This window comes from Hyla sarda, chromosome 4 (assembly GCF_029499605.1).
Source record: "Hyla sarda isolate aHylSar1 chromosome 4, aHylSar1.hap1, whole genome shotgun sequence".
NCBI lineage: Eukaryota > Metazoa > Chordata > Amphibia > Anura > Hylidae > Hyla > Hyla sarda.
This window is the reverse complement of record NC_079192.1, coordinates 160824036-160834629: the sequence shown is the minus strand read 5'-3', so window position 1 is coordinate 160834629 and position 10594 is coordinate 160824036. Positions and strand designations below refer to the sequence as shown.

Sequence of the window (10594 nt, the reverse complement as noted above, 5' to 3'; positions counted from 1 at the left end):
ATCTATGTTTTATTAAGGACAGTTGTGGGCCCAGACGTAGCATGATGGAGGGTCTGCGAGCAGAGGCAACAGGTGGATAGCCACATTAGCACTCAAAGTCAGAGAGAGCCTGCCCAAAGTAAGAAAAGGAAGGCTCCTGCTGAGAGTGTGCCTCTCCCGTCTAGAGGAAGAAAAGTAATAAGTCACCAGCTTACTGTATCACTGGTCTCTGTCACTTTCTGCCACACAAAACCAGGTGTGAAGACCCCTTTACCTGGCCTAGATATACTACCCTGTCTCTACTCCATGCTGTATCCAGCCTTGGCTGGGAGCGGCCATGTACTACAGACATGTCAAAAGAATGAGTTCTGCTGCCACTGGGGATGGGATGGGGGATGATGCTTTCGCCCCTAGGGGCCCTTTAGTTAGGGGTGGGAGTTATTTAATCAAGGGTTGGTGTATAGGTGTCTGATGATAAACATGTTAACTGCCTCTGGCAGTGTGATGTGGTGCTTGCATTAGTGATATATTGTATTTGAATAATTGTGCCAAGCGGTGCCCTAATAATTATGCCATACTGCACCTTAAACACACTGCTTATATCTGCTTATTACAGTCAGTAAAGAATCTCTCCTTTTGAATGAAGACACCTGTATGCTGTTGTAGTATAACCGTTATAGCGGATTCAGCTGCACAGGGGCCCAGCGTGAGAGGGGGCCGCTGCCCTCTCCAGGTCCGGCCCCATTAGGCCACATACCACCGCATACTCCCCGACCACAGCAAGTTTGACAGCACCCGGATGGACGCTGCGTTCAACCACCCCTGCAGCCAGTGGCGTCTCTGGGGGGGGGGGGGGGGGCCCTCCCCCCCTTGTGCCCCCCCTAGCAGCAGTAGGTCACTAGCAGCTCTCATGGCCACCAGTAAGGGGCCCGAGCCCCCGCTGCACCCCCCGCCCCCCAGAGCCATCTATTCCGGCATCCTTTTTTAAAATAAATCTTCAGCCTGCAGCCCTGTCACCACGCAGGGGCCGCGCTATGCAGACTGGGAAGAGCAGACAGGAAGCTCCTCCCCCTCTCTCACTCCCCTATATACTGGACCTTGTGGAGCAGGCCCGCTGTGTGTATACAGGCCCGGACACCACCAGTATGGAAGACTTACCTGCCCAGTGCCCACTGCTGATGCTGCCCTTTTAAAGTAAGTAACTTGCTTGGGGGAGAGGGGGGAAGTTGTAGGAGACAGTGGGAGGTAGTTCAGTGTTTCCCAACCAGGGGGCCTCCAGCTGTTGCAAAACTACAACTCCCAGCATTCCTTTGGCTTTATGAGTATACTGGGAGTTGTAGTTTTGCAACAGCTGGAGGCCCCCAGGTTGGGAAACACTGATCTATTTATCTATCTATCTATCAATCTATTATATATCTATCTCCTATCTATCTATCTCATATCTATCCATCCATCCATCTATATCCATCTATTTATGCATCTATCTATCTATCTTTCTCATATCTATCTATCTATCCTCATATCTATCTCATATCTATCTATCTATCTCATATCTATCTCATATCTATCTATCTCTCTATCTCATATCTATCTATCTCTCTATCTATCTCATATCTATCTATCTATCTAAAAAAGGAAGATCAGGGCAGCACTCCAATAACGTGAAAAAAAGGTAAAATTTATTCCATCAAAACAATGTGCAAAACAGCAGCGACGTTTCGATCCTCTCCAGGATCTTTTTCAAGCTGATCTATCTATCTATCTCATATCTATCTATCTATCTATCTCATATCTATCTATCTCATATCTATCTATCATCTATCTCATATCTATCTATCATCTATCTCATATCTATCTATCTATCTATCTCATATCTATCTATCTATCTCATATCTATCTATCTCATATCTATCTATCTCATATCTATCTATCTCATATCTATCTATCATCTATCTCATATCTATCTATCATCTATCTCATATCTATCTATCTATCTCATATCTATCTATCTCATATCTATCTATCTATCATCTATCTCATATCTATCTATCATCTATCTCATATCTATCTATCTCATATCTATCTATCTCATATCTATCTATCTCATATCTATCTATCTCATATCTATCTATCTCAAATCTATCTATCATCTATCTCATATCTATCTATCTCATATCTATCTATCTCATATCTATCTATCATCTATCTCATATCTATCTATCATCTATCTCATATCTATCTATCTCATATCTATCTATTGTCACGATGCCGGCTGGCAGGTAGTGGATCCTCTGTGCCAGAGAGGGATGGCGAGGACCGCGCTAGTGGACCGGTTCTAAGCCACTACAGGTTTTCACCAGAGCCCGCCGCAAAGCGGGATGGTCTTGCTGCGGCGGTAGTGACCAGGTCGTATCCACTAGCAACGGCTCACCTCTCTGGCTGCTGAAGATGCTGAAGATAGGCGCGGTACAAGGGAGTAGGCAGAAGCAAGGTCGGACGTAGCAGAAGGTCGGGGGCAGGCGGCAAGGATCGTAGTCAGGGGCAACGGCAGGAGGTCAGGAACACGGACTAGGAACAGACAAGGGAACGCTTTCACTAGGCACAAGTGCAACAAGATCCGGCCAGGGAGTGCAAGGGAGGAGACTAGATATAGGGAAGTGCACAGGTGGGAGCCAATTAGCTAATTGGGAAGATTGGGCCAGGCACCATCATTGGTGCACTGGCCCTTTAAATCGCAGAGACCCGGCGCGCGCGCGCCCTAGGGAGCGGGGCCACGCGCGCCGGGACAGGACCGAGGGAGAGCGAGTCAGGTACGGGGGCCGGGGTGCGCATCGCGAGCGGGCGCTATCCGCATCGCGAATCGCATCCCGGCTGAAGGCGGGACCGCAGCGCACCCGGTCAGTGGATCTGACCGGGGCGCTGCAACAACGAAGATGAGGCGAGCGCTCCGGGGAGGAACGGGGACCCGGAGCGCTCGGCGTAACAGTACCCCCCCCCTTGGGTCTCCCCCTCTTCTTGGGGCCAAAGAACCTGAGGAAAAAAGACTTAATTTTTCCGTGATGAGGTCCGATGCAAATTAGGAGGGGTTCTGTGTGGAAACGTACGAGACAGTCCAATCTTTTATTGTAAAAACAATAGATGTAGAGGGGTCTGGCGAGACTGGTCACAGGAACGTAGAACCTGTTGATGAGAGAGGCCAAAAAAATTTTTCCTGCAGATCCGGAATCCAAGAAGAGCATAGTAGAGAAGGAGAAGGTAGAGGCAGATATCCGCACAGGCACAGTAAGGCGTGGAGAAGCAGAGTTGACATCAAGAACTGTGTCACCTTCGTGCGGAGTCAGCGTACGTCTTTCCAGGCGGGGAGGACGGATAGGACAATCCTTCAGGAAGTGTTCGGTACCGGCATAGTGCAGGCAAAGATTCTCCATGCGGCGTCGTGTCCTCTCTTGAGGTGTCAAGCAAGACCGGTCAACATGCATAGCCTCCGCGGCGGGAAGCACAGGAACAGATTGCAGAGGACCAGAGGAAAGAGGAGCCGGAGAGAAAAAACGCTTCGTGCGAACAAAGTCCATATCCAGGCGGAGCTCCAGACGCCATCCGGAAGAACGCATGTCAATGCGAGTGGCTAGATAAATGAGTTCATGTAGGTCAGCAGGAGTCTCTCGTGCGGCCAGAACATCTTTAATGTTGCTGGATAGGCCTTTTTTAAAGGTCGCGCAGAGAATCTCACTATTCCAGGACAACTCGTAAGCAAGAGCACGGAACTGAATGGCGTACTCGCCAACGGAAGAAACACCCTGGGCCAGGTTCAGCAGGGCAATCTCGGCTGAAGAAGCTCGGGCAGGTTCCTCAAAGACACTTCGAATTTCCGAGAAGAAGGAGTGTACAGAGGCAGTGACGGGGTCATTGCGGTCCCAGAGCGGTGCGGCCCATGACAGGGCTTTTCCAGACAGAAGGCAGAACACGAAAGCCACCTTAGACCTTTCAGTAGGAAACTGGTCCGACATCATCTCCAAGTGCTGGGAACATTGCGAAAGAAAGCCACGGCAATACTTAGAGTCCCCATTAAATTTGTCCGGCAAGGACAGGCGGAGGCTAGGAGTGGCCACTCGCTGCGGAGGAGGTGCAGGAGCTGGCGGAGGAGAAGATTGCTGGAGAAGTTGCGACTGAAGTTGGTGCGAAATGGTGGACATTTCCGACAGCTGACGGGTTAGAAGGGCGATCTGTCGGGCTTGCTGGGCGGCCACCGTGGTGAGGTCAGCGACAACTGGCAGAGGAACTTCAGCGGGATCCATGGCCGGATCTACTGTCACGATGCCGGCTGGCAGGTAGTGGATCCTCTGTGCCAGAGAGGGATGGCGAGGACCGCGCTAGTGGACCGGTTCTAAGCCACTACAGGTTTTCACCAGAGCCCGCCGCAAAGCGGGATGGTCTTGCTGCGGCGGTAGTGACCAGGTCGTATCCACTAGCAACGGCTCACCTCTCTGGCTGCTGAAGATGCTGAAGATAGGCGCGGTACAAGGGAGTAGGCAGAAGCAAGGTCGGACGTAGCAGAAGGTCGGGGGCAGGCGGCAAGGATCGTAGTCAGGGGCAACGGCAGGAGGTCAGGAACACGGACTAGGAACAGACAAGGGAACGCTTTCACTAGGCACAAGTGCAACAAGATCCGGCCAGGGAGTGCAAGGGAGGAGACTAGATATAGGGAAGTGCACAGGTGGGAGCCAATTAGCTAATTGGGAAGATTGGGCCAGGCACCATCATTGGTGCACTGGCCCTTTAAATCGCAGAGACCCGGCGCGCGCGCGCCCTAGGGAGCGGGGCCGCGCGCGCCGGGACAGGACCGAGGGAGAGCGAGTCAGGTACGGGGGCCGGGGTGCGCATCGCGAGCGGGCGCTATCCGCATCGCGAATCGCATCCCGGCTGAAGGCGGGACCGCAGCGCACCCGGTCAGTGGATCTGACCGGGGCGCTGCAACAACGAAGATGAGGCGAGCGCTCCGGGGAGGAACGGGGACCCGGAGCGCTCGGCGTAACATCTATCTCATATCTATCTATCTCATATCTATCTATCTCATATCTATCTATCTCATATCTATCTATCTCATATCTATCTATCATCTATCTCATATCTATCTATCTCATATCTATCTATCATCTATCTCATATCTATCTATCTCATATCTATCTATCTATCTATCTATCTATCTCATATCTATCTATCATCTATCTCATATCTATCTATCATCTATCTCATATCTATCTCATATCTATCTATCTCATATCTATCTATCTATCTTAAGCAAGGAAGTTGTCCCACAGCACTCCAAAATGGTGGATAACAAAGTGTTTATTGCCTCATGGTAGGATACAACGTTTCGACCGTCACCACGACATATCTGAACAACATCAACGATCATATCAAATTCACTCTTACACATTCCAAACATGCAGTCCAATTTCTAGATACATTTGTGACAATCCATGATGGCAGATTGAACACAGACCTATTTGTGAAACCCACAGACAGTAACTCCATTTTGCGCTACAACAGCCATCATCCACGCCCAATGGTAAAGTCTCTCCCTAAAAGTCAGATGCTCAGGGCACGACGCATAGTAAGCACTGATGACAATATAGAACCCACCCTCAACAAAATGATTAACAACTTCACACAAAGAGGGTACCCCAAAACACTAACAGAGGAGCAAACACGAAGTTCTAACCCTGCAACGCGAGACACTTCTACAACCACCCATGCCCAAGGAACCCAAGAAACGTATCAGCTTTGTCTCCACCTATAATGACAGATCCACCTCTATAGCCAGAATAATCAATTGACACTGGCATATCCTCAAAAATAGTTTTCCCCAAGTGGAAGAATTCCAGAATCACCCTTTGATGTCATATCGTCGCCCCCCCAACCTCAGAGACAGACTAGTGAAAACAGATGTCTCGAGGGGTGTGGGTGGGCGACAACGCTATTTCGGCACACAAAACAAGGGGAGTTATCCATGCCGAAGTTGCATTAATTGTAACCGCATGGATAAGGGCCCACATTTCCAACACCCTAGTACCAACAAAATTTACAAACTTAAATGGTACTTAACATGCACCTCTGAATATGTGGTGTATGTGCTCACCTGCCCATGCCACCTACTCTATGTAGGTGAAACTACACTTGAATTTCGTACGCGACTGAATCAGCACAGGTACTCCATCCGGAAAAAACGGCTAGATCTACCTGTGTCTAAACATTTTACTGAAGCTGGACACCAAGAACACGAACTTAGATTTACTCTACTGGACCATGTACCAGTACCCAAAAGGGGAGGCAACAGAGTGAGCATCAAGCGATGTGAACTACGCTGGATCCATGAACTGGGCAGCCTTCACCCTCATGGACTCAACGTAGATTTTACAGTCACTGCCGGCATTTATAAACTATCTAGATGACCTGTCGAGTACCAACTTTATGTGTATACATTGTGTGACACACCATAATTTTCTTCATCTGCATTTTTTTGATCTTGCATATACGGTATATTTACTCTGAATTTGTTTCATGCAGATTTCCCGGGGAAACCTAGATCAAGCACCACCATCTACTCCCATCAAGCCCGTGTACTTCTATACCCCTCTGCCAGGGCACAGCCAACCAGGACAAGGGACACAGGTGTCAGTTTTTTGCCTGTTGCTTTACATCTCCCATTAGCACAGATCACTTGTTGCCTGTGCAGACTTTCATGATTCATACTTGTTTTTACTGCCCCTGGGCATTCATTTCATTTAAGGGTATCATCTTTTATTTTTATTTTTGCGAATTCTGAATTTTATATACATAAGTATTTTTTCATCTGTATTTTTTCATCTGTTGATTTATAATTTACATTTTTATTTTTTTCCAATGTTTTGACATCTTTTCACACAATCACCACACTTTCCTCACTCCCCCCCTTCCCCCCCCCTTTCCCTCCTCCCTTCCCTCCCCCTTATCACCTTCTTTTTTCACATAGATTTCACATACATCACACACATATTCTCTGCCTTTATCACTCGCTCACTTTTCAATTCACCATTCCATACACGCCCCACACAGGTGTTCACCAGCTCCTACACTCTTTTATTAATACACAAGTTCAACATTTTTTACATCCTTTATCCACTCATATTATGACACACCTTCCACCCAATCATCAGATCCCTACACATATACAGCTCCCCTGCCCAGCATTAACATTTACAGATGCATCGGGTCTAATGCCCGACACCTACATGGCCATCACATCCTCATCTCCTCCAGATGCGCATGCACCGATTTTGGGCACTATCTGCCCTCAAGCAACATGGCGCACACGGTATCCGGAAGCACAGTGAGTGTGCGCGGACCGTGCGACACAGTGATTGGCTGTGCTCCGGTCTAGCCTGCGGAATCCTGTACAGCCGTGTGCACACACGGCGGCAGGTAATGGCCGCCACTGACTCCAGATGGGGGAGTGTTTGATCATTAGGATTTCCCCTTGATTGCTTTTAACCATACACCTGCACTGTAATTATGTCTTTAACACTGTACACGACATGGGACACTTATGTATATAATGTACAGCAATGTTGTCACTTTATTATCTTTGCGTTAGATACAGTACTCACTGTGATATGTTTTTTCATATTTTTTGCATCAACACTGTTATGTATTTCACTTATTTTGCTTTATTGTTCACTAAAAATGGGATGTGTGTGTCACATTGCATGCTTGAAAAAGACCGTGGTGACGGTCGAAACGTTGTATCCTACCATGAGGCAATAAACACTTTGTTATCCACCATTTTGGAGTGCTGTGGGACAACTTCCTTGCTTTGCATCTACTCTGCTGCCAGTGACCCGGGCTGCGATTGGGCCCGCTTGCACCCGCCTTATCCACATACTCGGTGTGCTGCTCCTCTCCTTTACCTGTAGCTATCTATCTATCTCATATCTATCTATCTCATATCTATCTATCTCATATCTATCTATCTATCTATCTAACTCAGATAGATGAGAGATAGATAGATAAATAGATATGAGAGATAGTTAGGTAGATGGATGATATATAGATAGATACACATATATATATATATATATATATATATATATATATATATATATATCTATGAGATAGATAGAAAGATAGATAAATAGATGATATATAGATAGAGAGATGATATATAGAAAGATACATAAATAGATGGATAGATAGATGATAGATACATAGATATGATATAGATAGATAGATGATAGATAGATATGATATAGACAGATAGATAGATAGATTAGATAGATAGATAGATAGATGGATATGATATAGATAGATGGATATGATATAGATACATTTTTATGATATAGATAGATAGATCAGTTTCCCAACCAGGGGGCCTCCAGCTGTTGCAAAACTACAACTCCTAGCATTCCTTTGGCTTTATGAGCATACTGGGAGTTGTAGTTTTGCAACAGCTGGAGGCCCCCCTAGTTGGGAAACACTGATCTATATCAATCATCTATCTATCTATCCAAAAAAAAAAAAAATAAATCAAGAGACCAGCAGCACACAGAAAAATTAGTGCAAAAAAGGTGGAGATTTATTGCATTATCCCAGTGTACAAAAGAAGCGACGTTTCAGCGACCTCTCGTCGCCGTTCTCAAGGAGCTTGTACACTGGGTTAATGCAATAAATCTCCACCTTTTTTGTACTAATTTTTCTGTGTGCTGCTGGTCTCTTGCTTTTTTCTAGTACAAGTGAACCTCTCACCAAGGTCCACACCCAGCGTGCACCATTGCATTGGTTTTCTTAATTTTGTTGTGCTGCTCTTCTGGAGTTTTTTTTTATCTATCTATCCATCTATCTATCTCATATCTATCTATCTCATATCTATCTATATCATATCTATCTATATCATATCTATCTATCTATCCATCAATCTATATCCATCTATTTATGTATCTATCTATCTCATATCTATCTATCTCATATCTATCTATCTCATATCTATCTATCATCTATCTCATATCTATCTATCTCATATCTATCTATCTCATATCTATCTATCTCATATCTACCTATCTATCTCCTATCTATCTATCTCATATCTATCTATCTCATATCTATCTATCTCATATCTATCTATCTCATATCTATCTATATCATATCTATCTATCTATCCATCAATCTATATCCATCTATTTATGTATCTATCTTTCTATTTATCTATCTATCTCATATCTATCTCAGATAGATGAGAGATAGATGAAAGATAGATAGATATGAGAGATAGATAGATGATATATAGATATGATATAGATAGATAGATGATAGATAGATATGATATAGATAGATGATAGATAGATATGATATAGATAGATAGATGATAGATAGATATGATATAGATAGATAGATAGGAGATAGATGGATACATAGATGATTGATAGATAGCTAGATCAGTGTTTTCCAACCAGGGGGCCTCCAGCTGTTGCAAAACTACAACTCCCAGTATGCTCATAAAGCCAAAGACATGCTGGGAGTTGTCGTTTTGGAATAGCTAGAGGCCCCCTGGTTGGGATACACTGATCTATCTATCTATCTATCTCATATCTATTATCTATCTATCTATCTATCTATATATCATCTATATATCTATCTACAAAACTAAAGATCCAGCGGCACTCCCAGATAAGGTGCAAAAACAAAGTGTTTTATTCCCCCATGTATGTGTGACGTTTCGATAGCATCCCGCCATCTTCATCATACGTACAGTTGTACATTCTGTAGTCTCTGTGACATCACTGTGCTTCATAATAAACTGTGACATCACTGTGCTTCACAATAAACTGTGACATCACTGTGCTTCATAATAAACGGTGACATCACTGTGCTTCATAATAAACTGTGACATCACTGTGCTTCATAATAAAATGTGACATCACTGTGCTTCATAATAAACTGTGACATCACTGTGCTTCATAATAAACTGTGACATCACTGTGCTTCATAATAAACTGTGACATCACTGTGCTTCATAATAAACTGTGACATCACTGTGCTTCATAATAAACTGTGACATCACTGTGCTTCATAATAAACTGTGACATCACTGTGCTTCATAATAAACTGACATCACTGTGCTTCATAATAAACTGTGACATCACTGTGCTTCATAATAAACTGACATCACTGTGCTTCATAATAAACTGTGACATCACTGTGCTTCATAATAAACTGTGACATCACTGTGCTTCATAATAAACTGTGACATCACTGTGCTTCATAATAAACTGTGACATCACTGTGCTTCATAATAAACTGTGGCATCACTGTGCTTCATAATAAACTGTGACATCACTGTGCTTCATAATAAACTGTGACATCACTGTGCTTCATAATAAACTGTGACATCACTGTGCTTCATAATAAACTGTGACATCACTGTGCTTCATAATAAACTGTGACATCACTGTGCTTCATAATAAACTGTGACATCTCTGTGCTTCATAATAAACTGTGACATCACTGTGCTTCATAATAAACTGTGACATCACTGTGCTTCATAATAAACTGACATCACTGTGCTTCATCCTGTAATTTGATG

The 10594-nt window shown here is 44.6% G+C and overlaps 1 long non-coding RNA gene across 1 annotated transcript in view; it reads left to right on the top strand.

Moving 5' to 3' along the window:
- Positions 1–1082: 1082 nt before the first annotated feature.
- LOC130368614 (uncharacterized) overlaps positions 1083–10594 on the top strand; it is a 35224-nt gene continuing 25712 nt past the window's right edge. The window contains exon 1 of the long non-coding RNA XR_008892523.1: positions 1083–1173. This is a non-coding gene — a long non-coding RNA (uncharacterized LOC130368614). The remainder of the gene's footprint in view (positions 1174–10594) is intronic.